At 46.9% G+C, this 18,079-nt stretch overlaps 27 non-coding genes across 27 annotated transcripts; all 27 read left to right on the top strand.

Annotated features, from left to right (window-relative positions):
* The first annotated feature begins 329 nt into the window (after positions 1 to 329).
* On the top strand, positions 330 to 448 carry LOC130816298 (5S ribosomal RNA). Its single transcript, XR_009042840.1, has one exon. It is a non-coding gene; the product is annotated as a 5S ribosomal RNA (ribosomal RNA).
* A 557-nt stretch (positions 449 to 1,005) lies between these two features.
* LOC130816286 (5S ribosomal RNA) lies at positions 1,006 to 1,124 on the top strand. Its single transcript, XR_009042829.1, has one exon. It is a non-coding gene; the product is annotated as a 5S ribosomal RNA (ribosomal RNA).
* A 558-nt stretch (positions 1,125 to 1,682) lies between these two features.
* On the top strand, positions 1,683 to 1,801 carry LOC130816275 (5S ribosomal RNA). The gene has a single exon (XR_009042818.1). It is a non-coding gene; the product is annotated as a 5S ribosomal RNA (ribosomal RNA).
* Positions 1,802 to 2,358: 557 nt separating this feature from the next.
* On the top strand, positions 2,359 to 2,477 carry LOC130816263 (5S ribosomal RNA). The gene has a single exon (XR_009042807.1). It is a non-coding gene; the product is annotated as a 5S ribosomal RNA (ribosomal RNA).
* Positions 2,478 to 3,034: 557 nt separating this feature from the next.
* On the top strand, positions 3,035 to 3,153 carry LOC130816252 (5S ribosomal RNA). Its single transcript, XR_009042796.1, has one exon. It is a non-coding gene; the product is annotated as a 5S ribosomal RNA (ribosomal RNA).
* Positions 3,154 to 3,703: 550 nt separating this feature from the next.
* On the top strand, positions 3,704 to 3,822 carry LOC130816240 (5S ribosomal RNA). The gene has a single exon (XR_009042785.1). It is a non-coding gene; the product is annotated as a 5S ribosomal RNA (ribosomal RNA).
* A 557-nt stretch (positions 3,823 to 4,379) lies between these two features.
* Positions 4,380 to 4,498, top strand: LOC130816228 (5S ribosomal RNA). Its single transcript, XR_009042773.1, has one exon. It is a non-coding gene; the product is annotated as a 5S ribosomal RNA (ribosomal RNA).
* A 557-nt stretch (positions 4,499 to 5,055) lies between these two features.
* Positions 5,056 to 5,174, top strand: LOC130816217 (5S ribosomal RNA). Its single transcript, XR_009042762.1, has one exon. It is a non-coding gene; the product is annotated as a 5S ribosomal RNA (ribosomal RNA).
* A 557-nt stretch (positions 5,175 to 5,731) lies between these two features.
* LOC130816205 (5S ribosomal RNA) lies at positions 5,732 to 5,850 on the top strand. The gene has a single exon (XR_009042751.1). It is a non-coding gene; the product is annotated as a 5S ribosomal RNA (ribosomal RNA).
* Positions 5,851 to 6,407: 557 nt separating this feature from the next.
* On the top strand, positions 6,408 to 6,526 carry LOC130816194 (5S ribosomal RNA). Its single transcript, XR_009042740.1, has one exon. It is a non-coding gene; the product is annotated as a 5S ribosomal RNA (ribosomal RNA).
* A 557-nt stretch (positions 6,527 to 7,083) lies between these two features.
* Positions 7,084 to 7,202, top strand: LOC130816182 (5S ribosomal RNA). The gene has a single exon (XR_009042729.1). It is a non-coding gene; the product is annotated as a 5S ribosomal RNA (ribosomal RNA).
* A 557-nt stretch (positions 7,203 to 7,759) lies between these two features.
* Positions 7,760 to 7,878, top strand: LOC130817241 (5S ribosomal RNA). The gene has a single exon (XR_009043754.1). It is a non-coding gene; the product is annotated as a 5S ribosomal RNA (ribosomal RNA).
* A 550-nt stretch (positions 7,879 to 8,428) lies between these two features.
* Positions 8,429 to 8,547, top strand: LOC130817229 (5S ribosomal RNA). Its single transcript, XR_009043743.1, has one exon. It is a non-coding gene; the product is annotated as a 5S ribosomal RNA (ribosomal RNA).
* Positions 8,548 to 9,104: 557 nt separating this feature from the next.
* Positions 9,105 to 9,223, top strand: LOC130817217 (5S ribosomal RNA). Its single transcript, XR_009043732.1, has one exon. It is a non-coding gene; the product is annotated as a 5S ribosomal RNA (ribosomal RNA).
* Positions 9,224 to 9,780: 557 nt separating this feature from the next.
* On the top strand, positions 9,781 to 9,899 carry LOC130817206 (5S ribosomal RNA). The gene has a single exon (XR_009043721.1). It is a non-coding gene; the product is annotated as a 5S ribosomal RNA (ribosomal RNA).
* A 557-nt stretch (positions 9,900 to 10,456) lies between these two features.
* Positions 10,457 to 10,575, top strand: LOC130817195 (5S ribosomal RNA). Its single transcript, XR_009043710.1, has one exon. It is a non-coding gene; the product is annotated as a 5S ribosomal RNA (ribosomal RNA).
* A 557-nt stretch (positions 10,576 to 11,132) lies between these two features.
* LOC130816492 (5S ribosomal RNA) lies at positions 11,133 to 11,251 on the top strand. The gene has a single exon (XR_009043022.1). It is a non-coding gene; the product is annotated as a 5S ribosomal RNA (ribosomal RNA).
* A 556-nt stretch (positions 11,252 to 11,807) lies between these two features.
* LOC130817182 (5S ribosomal RNA) lies at positions 11,808 to 11,926 on the top strand. The gene has a single exon (XR_009043698.1). It is a non-coding gene; the product is annotated as a 5S ribosomal RNA (ribosomal RNA).
* Positions 11,927 to 12,483: 557 nt separating this feature from the next.
* Positions 12,484 to 12,602, top strand: LOC130817171 (5S ribosomal RNA). The gene has a single exon (XR_009043687.1). It is a non-coding gene; the product is annotated as a 5S ribosomal RNA (ribosomal RNA).
* Positions 12,603 to 13,159: 557 nt separating this feature from the next.
* Positions 13,160 to 13,278, top strand: LOC130817159 (5S ribosomal RNA). Its single transcript, XR_009043676.1, has one exon. It is a non-coding gene; the product is annotated as a 5S ribosomal RNA (ribosomal RNA).
* Positions 13,279 to 13,834: 556 nt separating this feature from the next.
* On the top strand, positions 13,835 to 13,953 carry LOC130816634 (5S ribosomal RNA). The gene has a single exon (XR_009043172.1). It is a non-coding gene; the product is annotated as a 5S ribosomal RNA (ribosomal RNA).
* A 556-nt stretch (positions 13,954 to 14,509) lies between these two features.
* On the top strand, positions 14,510 to 14,628 carry LOC130816633 (5S ribosomal RNA). The gene has a single exon (XR_009043171.1). It is a non-coding gene; the product is annotated as a 5S ribosomal RNA (ribosomal RNA).
* Positions 14,629 to 15,185: 557 nt separating this feature from the next.
* Positions 15,186 to 15,304, top strand: LOC130816632 (5S ribosomal RNA). The gene has a single exon (XR_009043170.1). It is a non-coding gene; the product is annotated as a 5S ribosomal RNA (ribosomal RNA).
* Positions 15,305 to 15,861: 557 nt separating this feature from the next.
* LOC130816208 (5S ribosomal RNA) lies at positions 15,862 to 15,980 on the top strand. The gene has a single exon (XR_009042754.1). It is a non-coding gene; the product is annotated as a 5S ribosomal RNA (ribosomal RNA).
* A 554-nt stretch (positions 15,981 to 16,534) lies between these two features.
* Positions 16,535 to 16,653, top strand: LOC130817147 (5S ribosomal RNA). Its single transcript, XR_009043665.1, has one exon. It is a non-coding gene; the product is annotated as a 5S ribosomal RNA (ribosomal RNA).
* Positions 16,654 to 17,210: 557 nt separating this feature from the next.
* On the top strand, positions 17,211 to 17,329 carry LOC130816631 (5S ribosomal RNA). The gene has a single exon (XR_009043169.1). It is a non-coding gene; the product is annotated as a 5S ribosomal RNA (ribosomal RNA).
* A 557-nt stretch (positions 17,330 to 17,886) lies between these two features.
* Positions 17,887 to 18,005, top strand: LOC130816207 (5S ribosomal RNA). Its single transcript, XR_009042753.1, has one exon. It is a non-coding gene; the product is annotated as a 5S ribosomal RNA (ribosomal RNA).
* The last annotated feature ends 74 nt before the right edge of the window (positions 18,006 to 18,079 follow it).

Genomic DNA, 18,079 nt, shown 5'->3' with positions numbered 1-18,079 from the left:
GTGCATCGGTGCGTTCGTGTAAGCGGAAATTGCACCGGACCCGTCGGAACTCCCCGCGGAAGCGTGCCTGGCATGGATGGCCTCTTGATTTCCAAGTGTTGCGCGGATTTCATAAACATTTTGTCTTTTTTTTGTTGCGAGTTCACCTTGCTTTTACAGACGGCAGACTCTTTTGGGAATGGGACAATACCGGGAGGGTGAAAAACAGTATTTGGGAAGAAGAAGGCTCGAAAGAGGGGTCTCGGTTGCGAGTTTACGAGCTTTGGAATGCTCTGGGTTTTTTTTTGGTCGGCAATGCGCATGTATACAAATTGTTACGGTGAATGAACGGGTGCGATCATACCAGCACTAATGCACCGGATCCCATCAGAACTCCGCAGTTAAGCGTGCTTGGGCGAGAGTAGTACTAGGATGGGTGACCTCCTGGGAAGTCCTCGTGTTGCACCCCTTTTTCCCTTCTTTTTTTTTTTTTTTTATCGTTTTTATTTGCGAATTCTTTCCGCTCCACTTGAGCAAAAGGAATTTCGGTGATTATAGTAATATACTCTTTGGAAGTAATTTTATTTATAAAAATATAACTCGCAACCGGGTCCCGACCTCGAATTTACGGGCACTCGAAGGTAAGGACCCGTTGACGCGGGTCGATGCGCATACGAACGAATTGTTCGAAAGAGGCGTGCATCGGTGCGTTCGTGTAAGCGGAAATTGCACCGGACCCGTCGGAACTCCCCGCGGAAGCGTGCCTGGCATGGATGGCCTCTTGATTTCCAAGTGTTGCGCGGATTTCATAAACATTTTGTCTTTTTTTTGTTGCGAGTTCACCTTGCTTTTACAGACGGCAGACTCTTTTGGGAATGGGACAATACCGGGAGGGTGAAAAACAGTATTTGGGAAGAAGAAGGCTCGAAAGAGGGGTCTCGGTTGCGAGTTTACGAGCTTTGGAATGCTCTGGGTTTTTTTTTGGTCGGCAATGCGCATGTATACAAATTGTTACGGTGAATGAACGGGTGCGATCATACCAGCACTAATGCACCGGATCCCATCAGAACTCCGCAGTTAAGCGTGCTTGGGCGAGAGTAGTACTAGGATGGGTGACCTCCTGGGAAGTCCTCGTGTTGCACCCCTTTTTCCCTTCTTTTTTTTTTTTTTTTTATCGTTTTTATTTGCGAATTCTTTCCGCTCCACTTGAGCAAAAGGAATTTCGGTGATTATAGTAATATACTCTTTGGAAGTAATTTTATTTATAAAAATATAACTCGCAACCGGGTCCCGACCTCGAATTTACGGGCACTCGAAGGTAAGGACCCGTTGACGCGGGTCGATGCGCATACGAACGAATTGTTCGAAAGAGGCGTGCATCGGTGCGTTCGTGTAAGCGGAAATTGCACCGGACCCGTCGGAACTCCCCGCGGAAGCGTGCCTGGCATGGATGGCCTCTTGATTTCCAAGTGTTGCGCGGATTTCATAAACATTTTGTCTTTTTTTTGTTGCGAGTTCACCTTGCTTTTACAGACGGCAGACTCTTTTGGGAATGGGACAATACCGGGAGGGTGAAAAACAGTATTTGGGAAGAAGAAGGCTCGAAAGAGGGGTCTCGGTTGCGAGTTTACGAGCTTTGGAATGCTCTGGGTTTTTTTTTGGTCGGCAATGCGCATGTATACAAATTGTTACGGTGAATGAACGGGTGCGATCATACCAGCACTAATGCACCGGATCCCATCAGAACTCCGCAGTTAAGCGTGCTTGGGCGAGAGTAGTACTAGGATGGGTGACCTCCTGGGAAGTCCTCGTGTTGCACCCCTTTTTCCCTTCTTTTTTTTTTTTTTTTATCGTTTTTATTTGCGAATTCTTTCCGCTCCACTTGAGCAAAAGGAATTTCGGTGATTATAGTAATATACTCTTTGGAAGTAATTTTATTTATAAAAATATAACTCGCAACCGGGTCCCGACCTCGAATTTACGGGCACTCGAAGGTAAGGACCCGTTGACGCGGGTCGATGCGCATACGAACGAATTGTTCGAAAGAGGCGTGCATCGGTGCGTTCGTGTAAGCGGAAATTGCACCGGACCCGTCGGAACTCCCCGCGGAAGCGTGCCTGGCATGGATGGCCTCTTGATTTCCAAGTGTTGCGCGGATTTCATAAACATTTTGTCTTTTTTTTGTTGCGAGTTCACCTTGCTTTTACAGACGGCAGACTCTTTTGGGAATGGGACAATACCGGGAGGGTGAAAAACAGTATTTGGGAAGAAGAAGGCTCGAAAGAGGGGTCTCGGTTGCGAGTTTACGAGCTTTGGAATGCTCTGGGTTTTTTTTTGGTCGGCAATGCGCATGTATACAAATTGTTACGGTGAATGAACGGGTGCGATCATACCAGCACTAATGCACCGGATCCCATCAGAACTCCGCAGTTAAGCGTGCTTGGGCGAGAGTAGTACTAGGATGGGTGACCTCCTGGGAAGTCCTCGTGTTGCACCCCTTTTTCCCTTCTTTTTTTTTTTTTTTTATCGTTTTTATTTGCGAATTCTTTCCGCTCCACTTGAGCAAAAGGAATTTCGGTGATTATATTAATATACTCTTTGGAAGTAATTTTATTTATAAAAATATAACTCGCAACCGGGTCCCGACCTCGAATTTACGGGCACTCGAAGGTAAGGACCCGTTGACGCGGGTCGATGCGCATACGAACGAATTGTTCGAAAGAGGCGTGCATCGGTGCGTTCGTGTAAGCGGAAATTGCACCGGACCCGTCGGAACTCCCCGCGGAAGCGTGCCTGGCATGGATGGCCTCTTGAATTCCAAGCGTTGCGCGGATTTCATAAACATTTTGTCTTTTTTTTGTTGCGAGTTCACCTTGCTTTTACAGACGGCGGACTCTTTTGGGAATGGGACAATACCGGGAGGGTGAAAAACAGTATTTTGGAAGAAGAAGGCTCGAAAGAGGGGTCTCGGTTGCGAGTTTACGAGCTTTGGAATGCTCTGGGTTTTTTTTTGTTCGGCAATGCGCATGTATACAAATTGTTACGGTGAATGAACGGGTGCGATCATACCAGCACTAATGCACCGGATCCCATCAGAACTCCGCAGTTAAGCGTGCTTGGGCGAGAGTAGTACTAGGATGGGTGACCTCCTGGGAAGTCCTCGTGTTGCACCCCTTTTTCCCTTCTTTTTTTTTATCGTTTTCATTTGCGAATTCTTTCCGCTCCACTTGAGCAAAAGGAATTTCGGTGATTATAGTAATATACTCTTTGGAAGTAATTTTATTTATAAAAATATAACTCGCAACCGGGTCCCGACCTCGAATTTACGGGCACTCGAAGGTAAGGACCCGTTGACGCGGGTCGATGCGCATACGAACGAATTGTTCGAAAGAGGCGTGCATCGGTGCGTTCGTGTAAGCGGAAATTGCACCGGACCCGTCGGAACTCCCCGCGGAAGCGTGCCTGGCATGGATGGCCTCTTGATTTCCAAGTGTTGCGCGGATTTCATAAACATTTTGTCTTTTTTTTGTTGCGAGTTCACCTTGCTTTTACAGACGGCAGACTCTTTTGGGAATGGGACAATACCGGGAGGGTGAAAAACAGTATTTGGGAAGAAGAAGGCTCGAAAGAGGGGTCTCGGTTGCGAGTTTACGAGCTTTAGAATGCTCTGGGTTTTTTTTTGGTCGGCAATGCGCATGTATACAAATTGTTACGGTGAATGAACGGGTGCGATCATACCAGCACTAATGCACCGGATCCCATCAGAACTCCGCAGTTAAGCGTGCTTGGGCGAGAGTAGTACTAGGATGGGTGACCTCCTGGGAAGTCCTCGTGTTGCACCCCTTTTTCCCTTCTTTTTTTTTTTTTTTTATCGTTTTTATTTGCGAATTCTTTCCGCTCCACTTGAGCAAAAGGAATTTCGGTGATTATAGTAATATACTCTTTGGAAGTAATTTTATTTATAAAAATATAACTCGCAACCGGGTCCCGACCTCGAATTTACGGGCACTCGAAGGTAAGGACCCGTTGACGCGGGTCGATGCGCATACGAACGAATTGTTCGAAAGAGGCGTGCATCGGTGCGTTCGTGTAAGCGGAAATTGCACCGGACCCGTCGGAACTCCCCGCGGAAGCGTGCCTGGCATGGATGGCCTCTTGATTTCCAAGTGTTGCGCGGATTTCATAAACATTTTGTCTTTTTTTTGTTGCGAGTTCACCTTGCTTTTACAGACGGCAGACTCTTTTGGGAATGGGACAATACCGGGAGGGTGAAAAACAGTATTTGGGAAGAAGAAGGCTCGAAAGAGGGGTCTCGGTTGCGAGTTTACGAGCTTTAGAATGCTCTGGGTTTTTTTTTGGTCGGCAATGCGCATGTATACAAATTGTTACGGTGAATGAACGGGTGCGATCATACCAGCACTAATGCACCGGATCCCATCAGAACTCCGCAGTTAAGCGTGCTTGGGCGAGAGTAGTACTAGGATGGGTGACCTCCTGGGAAGTCCTCGTGTTGCACCCCTTTTTCCCTTCTTTTTTTTTTTTTTTTATCGTTTTTATTTGCGAATTCTTTCCGCTCCACTTGAGCAAAAGGAATTTCGGTGATTATAGTAATATACTCTTTGGAAGTAATTTTATTTATAAAAATATAACTCGCAACCGGGTCCCGACCTCGAATTTACGGGCACTCGAAGGTAAGGACCCGTTGACGCGGGTCGATGCGCATACGAACGAATTGTTCGAAAGAGGCGTGCATCGGTGCGTTCGTGTAAGCGGAAATTGCACCGGACCCGTCGGAACTCCCCGCGGAAGCGTGCCTGGCATGGATGGCCTCTTGATTTCCAAGTGTTGCGCGGATTTCATAAACATTTTGTCTTTTTTTTGTTGCGAGTTCACCTTGCTTTTACAGACGGCAGACTCTTTTGGGAATGGGACAATACCGGGAGGGTGAAAAACAGTATTTGGGAAGAAGAAGGCTCGAAAGAGGGGTCTCGGTTGCGAGTTTACGAGCTTTGGAATGCTCTGGGTTTTTTTTTGGTCGGCAATGCGCATGTATACAAATTGTTACGGTGAATGAACGGGTGCGATCATACCAGCACTAATGCACCGGATCCCATCAGAACTCCGCAGTTAAGCGTGCTTGGGCGAGAGTAGTACTAGGATGGGTGACCTCCTGGGAAGTCCTCGTGTTGCACCCCTTTTTCCCTTCTTTTTTTTTTTTTTTTATCGTTTTTATTTGCGAATTCTTTCCGCTCCACTTGAGCAAAAGGAATTTCGGTGATTATAGTAATATACTCTTTGGAAGTAATTTTATTTATAAAAATATAACTCGCAACCGGGTCCCGACCTCGAATTTACGGGCACTCGAAGGTAAGGACCCGTTGACGCGGGTCGATGCGCATACGAACGAATTGTTCGAAAGAGGCGTGCATCGGTGCGTTCGTGTAAGCGGAAATTGCACCGGACCCGTCGGAACTCCCCGCGGAAGCGTGCCTGGCATGGATGGCCTCTTGATTTCCAAGTGTTGCGCGGATTTCATAAACATTTTGTCTTTTTTTTGTTGCGAGTTCACCTTGCTTTTACAGACGGCAGACTCTTTTGGGAATGGGACAATACCGGGAGGGTGAAAAACAGTATTTGGGAAGAAGAAGGCTCGAAAGAGGGGTCTCGGTTGCGAGTTTACGAGCTTTAGAATGCTCTGGGTTTTTTTTTGGTCGGCAATGCGCATGTATACAAATTGTTACGGTGAATGAACGGGTGCGATCATACCAGCACTAATGCACCGGATCCCATCAGAACTCCGCAGTTAAGCGTGCTTGGGCGAGAGTAGTACTAGGATGGGTGACCTCCTGGGAAGTCCTCGTGTTGCACCCCTTTTTCCCTTCTTTTTTTTTTTTTTTTATCGTTTTTATTTGCGAATTCTTTCCGCTCCACTTGAGCAAAAGGAATTTCGGTGATTATAGTAATATACTCTTTGGAAGTAATTTTATTTATAAAAATATAACTCGCAACCGGGTCCCGACCTCGAATTTACGGGCACTCGAAGGTAAGGACCCGTTGACGCGGGTCGATGCGCATACGAACGAATTGTTCGAAAGAGGCGTGCATCGGTGCGTTCGTGTAAGCGGAAATTGCACCGGACCCGTCGGAACTCCCCGCGGAAGCGTGCCTGGCATGGATGGCCTCTTGATTTCCAAGTGTTGCGCGGATTTCATAAACATTTTGTCTTTTTTTTGTTGCGAGTTCACCTTGCTTTTACAGACGGCAGACTCTTTTGGGAATGGGACAATACCGGGAGGGTGAAAAACAGTATTTGGGAAGAAGAAGGCTCGAAAGAGGGGTCTCGGTTGCGAGTTTACGAGCTTTGGAATGCTCTGGGTTTTTTTTTGGTCGGCAATGCGCATGTATACAAATTGTTACGGTGAATGAACGGGTGCGATCATACCAGCACTAATGCACCGGATCCCATCAGAACTCCGCAGTTAAGCGTGCTTGGGCGAGAGTAGTACTAGGATGGGTGACCTCCTGGGAAGTCCTCGTGTTGCACCCCTTTTTCCCTTCTTTTTTTTTTTTTTTTATCGTTTTTATTTGCGAATTCTTTCCGCTCCACTTGAGCAAAAGGAATTTCGGTGATTATAGTAATATACTCTTTGGAAGTAATTTTATTTATAAAAATATAACTCGCAACCGGGTCCCGACCTCGAATTTACGGGCACTCGAAGGTAAGGACCCGTTGACGCGGGTCGATGCGCATACGAACGAATTGTTCGAAAGAGGCGTGCATCGGTGCGTTCGTGTAAGCGGAAATTGCACCGGACCCGTCGGAACTCCCCGCGGAAGCGTGCCTGGCATGGATGGCCTCTTGATTTCCAAGTGTTGCGCGGATTTCATAAACATTTTGTCTTTTTTTTGTTGCGAGTTCACCTTGCTTTTACAGACGGCAGACTCTTTTGGGAATGGGACAATACCGGGAGGGTGAAAAACAGTATTTGGGAAGAAGAAGGCTCGAAAGAGGGGTCTCGGTTGCGAGTTTACGAGCTTTGGAATGCTCTGGGTTTTTTTTTGGTCGGCAATGCGCATGTATACAAATTGTTACGGTGAATGAACGGGTGCGATCATACCAGCACTAATGCACCGGATCCCATCAGAACTCCGCAGTTAAGCGTGCTTGGGCGAGAGTAGTACTAGGATGGGTGACCTCCTGGGAAGTCCTCGTGTTGCACCCCTTTTTCCCTTCTTTTTTTTTTTTTTTTATCGTTTTTATTTGCGAATTCTTTCCGCTCCACTTGAGCAAAAGGAATTTCGGTGATTATATTAATATACTCTTTGGAAGTAATTTTATTTATAAAAATATAACTCGCAACCGGGTCCCGACCTCGAATTTACGGGCACTCGAAGGTAAGGACCCGTTGACGCGGGTCGATGCGCATACGAACGAATTGTTCGAAAGAGGCGTGCATCGGTGCGTTCGTGTAAGCGGAAATTGCACCGGACCCGTCGGAACTCCCCGCGGAAGCGTGCCTGGCATGGATGGCCTCTTGAATTCCAAGTGTTGCGCGGATTTCATAAACATTTTGTCTTTTTTTTGTTGCGAGTTCACCTTGCTTTTACAGACGGCGGACTCTTTTGGGAATGGGACAATACCGGGAGGGTGAAAAACAGTATTTTGGAAGAAGAAGGCTCGAAAGAGGGGTCTCGGTTGCGAGTTTACGAGCTTTGGAATGCTCTGGGTTTTTTTTTGTTCGGCAATGCGCATGTATACAAATTGTTACGGTGAATGAACGGGTGCGATCATACCAGCACTAATGCACCGGATCCCATCAGAACTCCGCAGTTAAGCGTGCTTGGGCGAGAGTAGTACTAGGATGGGTGACCTCCTGGGAAGTCCTCGTGTTGCACCCCTTTTTCCCTTCTTTTTTTTTATCGTTTTCATTTGCGAATTCTTTCCGCTCCACTTGAGCAAAAGGAATTTCGGTGATTATAGTAATATACTCTTTGGAAGTAATTTTATTTATAAAAATATAACTCGCAACCGGGTCCCGACCTCGAATTTACGGGCACTCGAAGGTAAGGACCCGTTGACGCGGGTCGATGCGCATACGAACGAATTGTTCGAAAGAGGCGTGCATCGGTGCGTTCGTGTAAGCGGAAATTGCACCGGACCCGTCGGAACTCCCCGCGGAAGCGTGCCTGGCATGGATGGCCTCTTGATTTCCAAGTGTTGCGCGGATTTCATAAACATTTTGTCTTTTTTTTGTTGCGAGTTCACCTTGCTTTTACAGACGGCAGACTCTTTTGGGAATGGGACAATACCGGGAGGGTGAAAAACAGTATTTGGGAAGAAGAAGGCTCGAAAGAGGGGTCTCGGTTGCGAGTTTACGAGCTTTGGAATGCTCTGGGTTTTTTTTTGGTCGGCAATGCGCATGTATACAAATTGTTACGGTGAATGAACGGGTGCGATCATACCAGCACTAATGCACCGGATCCCATCAGAACTCCGCAGTTAAGCGTGCTTGGGCGAGAGTAGTACTAGGATGGGTGACCTCCTGGGAAGTCCTCGTGTTGCACCCCTTTTTCCCTTCTTTTTTTTTTTTTTTTATCGTTTTTATTTGCGAATTCTTTCCGCTCCACTTGAGCAAAAGGAATTTCGGTGATTATAGTAATATACTCTTTGGAAGTAATTTTATTTATAAAAATATAACTCGCAACCGGGTCCCGACCTCGAATTTACGGGCACTCGAAGGTAAGGACCCGTTGACGCGGGTCGATGCGCATACGAACGAATTGTTCGAAAGAGGCGTGCATCGGTGCGTTCGTGTAAGCGGAAATTGCACCGGACCCGTCGGAACTCCCCGCGGAAGCGTGCCTGGCATGGATGGCCTCTTGATTTCCAAGTGTTGCGCGGATTTCATAAACATTTTGTCTTTTTTTTGTTGCGAGTTCACCTTGCTTTTACAGACGGCAGACTCTTTTGGGAATGGGACAATACCGGGAGGGTGAAAAACAGTATTTGGGAAGAAGAAGGCTCGAAAGAGGGGTCTCGGTTGCGAGTTTACGAGCTTTGGAATGCTCTGGGTTTTTTTTTGGTCGGCAATGCGCATGTATACAAATTGTTACGGTGAATGAACGGGTGCGATCATACCAGCACTAATGCACCGGATCCCATCAGAACTCCGCAGTTAAGCGTGCTTGGGCGAGAGTAGTACTAGGATGGGTGACCTCCTGGGAAGTCCTCGTGTTGCACCCCTTTTTCCCTTCTTTTTTTTTTTTTTTTATCGTTTTTATTTGCGAATTCTTTCCGCTCCACTTGAGCAAAAGGAATTTCGGTGATTATAGTAATATACTCTTTGGAAGTAATTTTATTTATAAAAATATAACTCGCAACCGGGTCCCGACCTCGAATTTACGGGCACTCGAAGGTAAGGACCCGTTGACGCGGGTCGATGCGCATACGAACGAATTGTTCGAAAGAGGCGTGCATCGGTGCGTTCGTGTAAGCGGAAATTGCACCGGACCCGTCGGAACTCCCCGCGGAAGCGTGCCTGGCATGGATGGCCTCTTGATTTCCAAGTGTTGCGCGGATTTCATAAACATTTTGTCTTTTTTTTGTTGCGAGTTCACCTTGCTTTTACAGACGGCAGACTCTTTTGGGAATGGGACAATACCGGGAGGGTGAAAAACAGTATTTGGGAAGAAGAAGGCTCGAAAGAGGGGTCTCGGTTGCGAGTTTACGAGCTTTGGAATGCTCTGGGTTTTTTTTTGGTCGGCAATGCGCATGTATACAAATTGTTACGGTGAATGAACGGGTGCGATCATACCAGCACTAATGCACCGGATCCCATCAGAACTCCGCAGTTAAGCGTGCTTGGGCGAGAGTAGTACTAGGATGGGTGACCTCCTGGGAAGTCCTCGTGTTGCACCCCTTTTTCCCTTCTTTTTTTTTTTTTTTTATCGTTTTTATTTGCGAATTCTTTCCGCTCCACTTGAGCAAAAGGAATTTCGGTGATTATAGTAATATACTCTTTGGAAGTAATTTTATTTATAAAAATATAACTCGCAACCGGGTCCCGACCTCGAATTTACGGGCACTCGAAGGTAAGGACCCGTTGACGCGGGTCGATGCGCATACGAACGAATTGTTCGAAAGAGGCGTGCATCGGTGCGTTCGTGTAAGCGGAAATTGCACCGGACCCGTCGGAACTCCCCGCGGAAGCGTGCCTGGCATGGATGGCCTCTTGATTTCCAAGTGTTGCGCGGATTTCATAAACATTTTGTCTTTTTTTTGTTGCGAGTTCACCTTGCTTTTACAGACGGCAGACTCTTTTGGGAATGGGACAATACCGGGAGGGTGAAAAACAGTATTTGGGAAGAAGAAGGCTCGAAAGAGGGGTCTCGGTTGCGAGTTTACGAGCTTTGGAATGCTCTGGGTTTTTTTTTGGTCGGCAATGCGCATGTATACAAATTGTTACGGTGAATGAACGGGTGCGATCATACCAGCACTAATGCACCGGATCCCATCAGAACTCCGCAGTTAAGCGTGCTTGGGCGAGAGTAGTACTAGGATGGGTGACCTCCTGGGAAGTCCTCGTGTTGCACCCCTTTTTCCCTTCTTTTTTTTTTTTTTTTATCGTTTTTATTTGCGAATTCTTTCCGCTCCACTTGAGCAAAAGGAATTTCGGTGATTATAGTAATATACTCTTTGGAAGTAATTTTATTTATAAAAATATAACTCGCAACCGGGTCCCGACCTCGAATTTACGGGCACTCGAAGGTAAGGACCCGTTGACGCGGGTCGATGCGCATACGAACGAATTGTTCGAAAGAGGCGTGCATCGGTGCGTTCGTGTAAGCGGAAATTGCACCGGACCCGTCGGAACTCCCCGCGGAAGCGTGCCTGGCATGGATGGCCTCTTGATTTCCAAGTGTTGCGCGGATTTCATAAACATTTTGTCTTTTTTTTGTTGCGAGTTCACCTTGCTTTTACAGACGGCAGACTCTTTTGGGAATGGGACAATACCGGGAGGGTGAAAAACAGTATTTGGGAAGAAGAAGGCTCGAAAGAGGGGTCTCGGTTGCGAGTTTACGAGCTTTGGAATGCTCTGGGTTTTTTTTTGGTCGGCAATGCGCATGTATACAAATTGTTACGGTGAATGAACGGGTGCGATCATACCAGCACTAATGCACCGGATCCCATCAGAACTTCGCAGTTAAGCGTGCTTGGGCGAGAGTAGTACTAGGATGGGTGACCTCCTGGGAAGTCCTCGTGTTGCACCCCTTTTTCCCTTCTTTTTTTTTTTTTTTTTATCGTTTTTATTTGCGAATTCTTTCCGCTCCACTTGAGCAAAAGGAATTTCGGTGATTATATTAATATACTCTTTGGAAGTAATTTTATTTATAAAAATATAACTCGCAACCGGGTCCCGACCTCGAATTTACGGGCACTCGAAGGTAAGGACCCGTTGACGCGGGTCGATGCGCATACGAACGAATTGTTCGAAAGAGGCGTGCATCGGTGCGTTCGTGTAAGCGGAAATTGCACCGGACCCGTCGGAACTCCCCGCGGAAGCGTGCCTGGCATGGATGGCCTCTTGATTTCCAAGTGTTGCGCGGATTTCATAAACATTGTCTTTTTTTTGTTGCGAGTTCACCTTGCTTTTACAGACGGCAGACTCTTTTGGGAATGGGACAATACCGGGAGGGTGAAAAACAGTATTTGGGAAGAAGAAGGCTCGAAAGAGGGGTCTCGGTTGCGAGTTTACGAGCTTTGGAATGCTCTGGGTTTTTTTTTGGTCGGCAATGCGCATGTATACAAATTGTTACGGTGAATGAACGGGTGCGATCATACCAGCACTAATGCACCGGATCCCATCAGAACTCCGCAGTTAAGCGTGCTTGGGCGAGAGTAGTACTAGGATGGGTGACCTCCTGGGAAGTCCTCGTGTTGCACCCCTTTTTCCCTTCTTTTTTTTTTTTTTTTATCGTTTTTATTTGCGAATTCTTTCCGCTCCACTTGAGCAAAAGGAATTTCGGTGATTATAGTAATATACTCTTTGGAAGTAATTTTATTTATAAAAATATAACTCGCAACTGGGTCCCGACCTCGAATTTACGGGCACTCGAAGGTAAGGACCCGTTGACGCGGGTCGATGCGCATACGAACGAATTGTTCGAAAGAGGCGTGCATCGGTGCGTTCGTGTAAGCGGAAATTGCACCGGACCCGTCGGAACTCCCCGCGGAAGCGTGCCTGGCATGGATGGCCTCTTGATTTCCAAGTGTTGCGCGGATTTCATAAACATTTTGTCTTTTTTTTGTTGCGAGTTCACCTTGCTTTTACAGACGGCAGACTCTTTTGGGAATGGGACAATACCGGGAGGGTGAAAAACAGTATTTGGGAAGAAGAAGGCTCGAAAGAGGGGTCTCGGTTGCGAGTTTACGAGCTTTGGAATGCTCTGGGTTTTTTTTTGGTCGGCAATGCGCATGTATACAAATTGTTACGGTGAATGAACGGGTGCGATCATACCAGCACTAATGCACCGGATCCCATCAGAACTCCGCAGTTAAGCGTGCTTGGGCGAGAGTAGTACTAGGATGGGTGACCTCCTGGGAAGTCCTCGTGTTGCACCCCTTTTTCCCTTCTTTTTTTTTTTTTTTTATCGTTTTTATTTGCGAATTCTTTCCGCTCCACTTGAGCAAAAGGAATTTCGGTGATTATAGTAATATACTCTTTGGAAGTAATTTTATTTATAAAAATATAACTCGCAACCGGGTCCCGACCTCGAATTTACGGGCACTCGAAGGTAAGGACCCGTTGACGCGGGTCGATGCGCATACGAACGAATTGTTCGAAAGAGGCGTGCATCGGTGCGTTCGTGTAAGCGGAAATTGCACCGGACCCGTCGGAACTCCCCGCGGAAGCGTGCCTGGCATGGATGGCCTCTTGATTTCCAAGTGTTGCGCGGATTTCATAAACATTTTGTCTTTTTTTTGTTGCGAGTTCACCTTGCTTTTACAGACGGCAGACTCTTTTGGGAATGGGACAATACCGGGAGGGTGAAAAACAGTATTTGGGAAGAAGAAGGCTCGAAAGAGGGGTCTCGGTTGCGAGTTTACGAGCTTTGGAATGCTCTGGGTTTTTTTTTGGTCGGCAATGCGCATGTATACAAATTGTTACGGTGAATGAACGGGTGCGATCATACCAGCACTAATGCACCGGATCCCATCAGAACTCCGCAGTTAAGCGTGCTTGGGCGAGAGTAGTACTAGGATGGGTGACCTCCTGGGAAGTCCTCGTGTTGCACCCCTTTTTCCCTTCTTTTTTTTTTTTTTTATCGTTTTTATTTGCGAATTCTTTCCGCTCCACTTGAGCAAAAGGAATTTCGGTGATTATATTAATATACTCTTTGGAAGTAATTTTATTTATAAAAATATAACTCGCAACCGGGTCCCGACCTCGAATTTACGGGCACTCGAAGGTAAGGACCCGTTGACGCGGGTCGATGCGCATACGAACGAATTGTTCGAAAGAGGCGTGCATCGGTGCGTTCGTGTAAGCGGAAATTGCACCGGACCCGTCGGAACTCCCCGCGGAAGCGTGCCTGGCATGGATGGCCTCTTGATTTCCAAGTGTTGCGCGGATTTCATAAACATTTTGTCTTTTTTTTGTTGCGAGTTCACCTTGCTTTTACAGACGGCAGACTCTTTTGGGAATGGGACAATACCGGGAGGGTGAAAAACAGTATTTGGGAAGAAGAAGGCTCGAAAGAGGGGTCTCGGTTGCGAGTTTACGAGCTTTGGAATGCTCTGGGTTTTTTTTTGGTCGGCAATGCGCATGTATACAAATTGTTACGGTGAATGAACGGGTGCGATCATACCAGCACTAATGCACCGGATCCCATCAGAACTCCGCAGTTAAGCGTGCTTGGGCGACAGTAGTACTAGGATGGGTGACCTCCTGGGAAGTCCTCGTGTTGCACCCCTTTTTCCCTTCTTTTTTTTTTTTTTTATCGTTTTTATTTGCGAATTCTTTCCGCTCCACTTGAGCAAAAGGAATTTCGGTGATTATATTAATATACTCTTTGGAAGTAATTTTATTTATAAAAATATAACTCGCAACCGGGTCCCGACCTCGAATTTACGGGCACTCGAAGGTAAGGACCCGTTGACGCGGGTCGATGCGCATACGAACGAATTGTTCGAAAGAGGCGTGCATCGGTGCGTTCGTGTAAGCGGAAATTGCACCGGACCCGTCGGAACTCCCCGCGGAAGCGTGCCTGGCATGGATGGCCTCTTGAATTCCAAGTGTTGCGCGGATTTCTTAAACATTTTGTCTTTTTTTTGTTGCGAGTTCACCTTGCTTTTACAGACGGCGGACTCTTTTGGGAATGGGACAATACCGGGAGGGTGAAAAACAGTATTTGGGAAGAAGAAGGCTCGAAAGAGGGGTCTCGGTTGCGAGTTTACGAGCTTTGGAATGCTCTGGGTTTTTTTTTGGTCGGCAATGCGCATGTATACAAATTGTTACTGTGAATGAACGGGTGCGATCATACCAGCACTAATGCACCGGATCCCATCAGAACTCCGCAGTTAAGCGTGCTTGGGCGACAGTAGTACTAGGATGGGTGACCTCCTGGGAAGTCCTCGTGTTGCACCCCTTTTTCCCTTCTTTTTTTTTTTTTTTTATCGTTTTTATTTGCGAATTCTTTCCGCTCCACTTGAGCAAAAGGAATTTCGGTGATTATATTAATATACTCTTTGGAAGTAATTTTATTTATAAAAATATAACTCGCAACCGGGTCCCGACCTCGAATTTACGGGCACTCGAAGGTAAGGACCCGTTGACGCGGGTCGATGCGCATACGAACGAATTGTTCGAAAGAGGCGTGCATCGGTGCGTTCGTGTAAGCGGAAATTGCACCGGACCCGTCGGAACTCCCCGCGGAAGCGTGCCTGGCATGGATGGCCTCTTGATTTCCAAGTGTTGCGCGGATTTCTTAAACATTTTGTCTTTTTTTTGTTGCGAGTTCACCTTGCTTTTACAGACGGCGGACTCTTTTGGGAATGGGACAATACCGGGAGGGTGAAAAACAGTATTTGGGAAGAAGAAGGCTCGAAAGAGGGGTCTCGGTTGCGAGTTTACGAGCTTTGGAATGCTCTGGGTTTTTTTTTGGTCGGCAATGCGCATGTATACAAATTGTTACTGTGAATGAACGGGTGCGATCATACCAGCACTAATGCACCGGATCCCATCAGAACTCCGCAGTTAAGCGTGCTTGGGCGACAGTAGTACTAGGATGGGTGACCTCCTGGGAAGTCCTCGTGTTGCACCCCTTTTTCCCTTCTTTTTTTTTTTTTTTTATCGTTTTTATTTGCGAATTCTTTCCGCTCCACTTGAGCAAAAGGAATTTCGGTGATTATAGTAATATACTCTTTGGAAGTAATTTTATTTATAAAAATATAACTCGCAACCGGGTCCCGACCTCGAATTTACGGGCACTCGAAGGTAAGGACCCGTTGACGCGGGTCGATGCGCATACGAACGAATTGTTCGAAAGAGGCGTGCATCGGTGCGTTCGTGTAAGCGGAAATTGCACCGGACCCGTCGGAACTCCCCGCGGAAGCGTGCCTGGCATGGATGGCCTCTTGATTTCCAAGTGTTGCGCGGATTTCATAAACATTTTGTCTTTTTTTTGTTGCGAGTTCACCTTGCTTTTACAGACGGCAGACTCTTTTGGGAATGGGACAATACCGGGAGGGTGAAAAACAGTATTTGGGAAGAAGAAGGCTCGAAAGAGGGGTCTCGGTTGCGAGTTTACGAGCTTTGGAATGCTCTGGGTTTTTTTTTGGTCGGCAATGCGCATGTATACAAATTGTTACTGTGAATGAACGGGTGCGATCATACCAGCACTAATGCACCGGATCCCATCAGAACTCCGCAGCTAAGCGTGCTTGGGCGAGAGTAGTACTAGGATGGGTGACCTCCTGGGAAGTCCTCGTGTTGCACCCCTTTTTCCCTTCTTTTTTTTTTTTTATCGTTTTCATTTGCGAATTCTTTCCGCTCCACTTGAGCAAAAGGAATTTCGGTGATTATAGTAATATACTCTTTGGAAGTAATTTTATTTATAAAAATATAACTCGCAACCGGGTCCCGACCTCGAATTTACGGGCACTCGAAGGTAAGGACCCGTTGACGCGGGTCGATGCGCATACGAACGAATTGTTCGAAAGAGGCGTGCATCGGTGCGTTCGTGTAAGCGGAAATTGCACCGGACCCGTCGGAACTCCCCGCGGAAGCGTGCCTGGCATGGATGGCCTCTTGATTTCCAAGTCTTGCGCGGATTTCATAAACATTTTGTCTTTTTTTTGTTGCGAGTTCACCTTGCTTTTACAGACGGCGGACTCTTTTGGGAATGGGACAATACCGGGAGGGTGAAAAACAGTATTTTGGAAGAAGAAGGCTCGAAAGAGGGGTCTCGGTTGCGAGTTTACGAGCTTTGGAATGCTCTGGGTTTTTTTTTGTTCGGCAATGCGCATGTATACAAATTGTTACGGTGAAGGAACGGGTGCGATCATACCAGCACTAATGCACCGGATCCCATCAGAACTCCGCAGTTAAGCGTGCTTGGGCGAGAGTAGTACTAGGATGGGTGACCTCCTGGGAAGTCCTCGTGTTGCACCCCTTTTTCCCTTCTTTTTTTTTTTTTTTTATCGTTTTTATTTGCGAATTCTTTCCGCTCCACTTGAGCAAAAGGAATTTCTGTGATTATAGTAATATACTCTTTGGAAGTAATTTTATTTATAAAAATATAACTCGCAACCGGGTCCCGACCTCGAATTTACGGGCACTCGAATGTAAGGACCCGTTGACGCGGGTCGATGCGCATACGAACGAATTGTTCGAAAGAGGCGTGCATCGGTGCGTTCGTGTAAGCGGAAATTGCACCGGACCCGTCGGAACTCCCCGCGGAAGCGTGCCTGGCATGGATGGCCTCTTGATTTCCAAGTGTTGCGCGGATTTCTTAAACATTTTGTCTTTTTTTTGTTGCGAGTTCACCTTGCTTTTACAGACGGCGGACTCTTTTGGGAATGGGACAATACCGGGAGGGTGAAAAACAGTATTTGGGAAGAAGAAGGCTCGAAAGAGGGGTCTCGGTTGCGAGTTTACGAGCTTTGGAATGCTCTGGGTTTTTTTTTGGTCGGCAATGCGCATGTATACAAATTGTTACTGTGAATGAACGGGTGCGATCATACCAGCACTAATGCACCGGATCCCATCAGAACTCCGCAGTTAAGCGTGCTTGGGCGACAGTAGTACTAGGATGGGTGACCTCCTGGGAAGTCCTCGTGTTGCACCCCTTTTTCCCTTCTTTTTTTTTTTTTTTTATCGTTTTTATTTGCGAATTCTTTCCGCTCCACTTGAGCAAAAGGAATTTCGGTGATTATAGTAATATACTCTTTGGAAGTAATTTTATTTATAAAAATATAACTCGCAACCGGGTCCCGACCTCGAATTTACGGGCACTCGAAGGTAAGGACCCGTTGACGCGGGTCGATGCGCATACGAACGAATTGTTCGAAAGAGGCGTGCATCGGTGCGTTCGTGTAAGCGGAAATTGCACCGGACCCGTCGGAACTCCCCGCGGAAGCGTGCCTGGCATGGATGGCCTCTTGATTTCCAAGTGTTGCGCGGATTTCATAAACATTTTGTCTTTTTTTTGTTGCGAGTTCACCTTGCTTTTACAGACGGCAGACTCTTTTGGGAATGGGACAATACCGGGAGGGTGAAAAACAGTATTTGGGAAGAAGAAGGCTCGAAAGAGGGGTCTCGGTTGCGAGTTTACGAGCTTTGGAATGCTCTGGGTTTTTTTTTGGTCGGCAATGCGCATGTATACAAATTGTTACTGTGAATGAACGGGTGCGATCATACCAGCACTAATGCACCGGATCCCATCAGAACTCCGCAGCTAAGCGTGCTTGGGCGAGAGTAGTACTAGGATGGGTGACCTCCTGGGAAGTCCTCGTGTTGCACCCCTTTTTCCCTTCTTTTTTTTTTTTTATCGTTTTCATTTGCGAATTCTTTCCGCTCCACTTGAGCAAAAGGAATTT

The sequence above is a fragment of the Amaranthus tricolor genome, chromosome 6 (genome assembly GCF_026212465.1).
Source record: "Amaranthus tricolor cultivar Red isolate AtriRed21 chromosome 6, ASM2621246v1, whole genome shotgun sequence".
NCBI lineage: Eukaryota > Viridiplantae > Streptophyta > Magnoliopsida > Caryophyllales > Amaranthaceae > Amaranthus > Amaranthus tricolor.
This window is presented reverse-complemented; position numbering and strand designations above follow the sequence as displayed.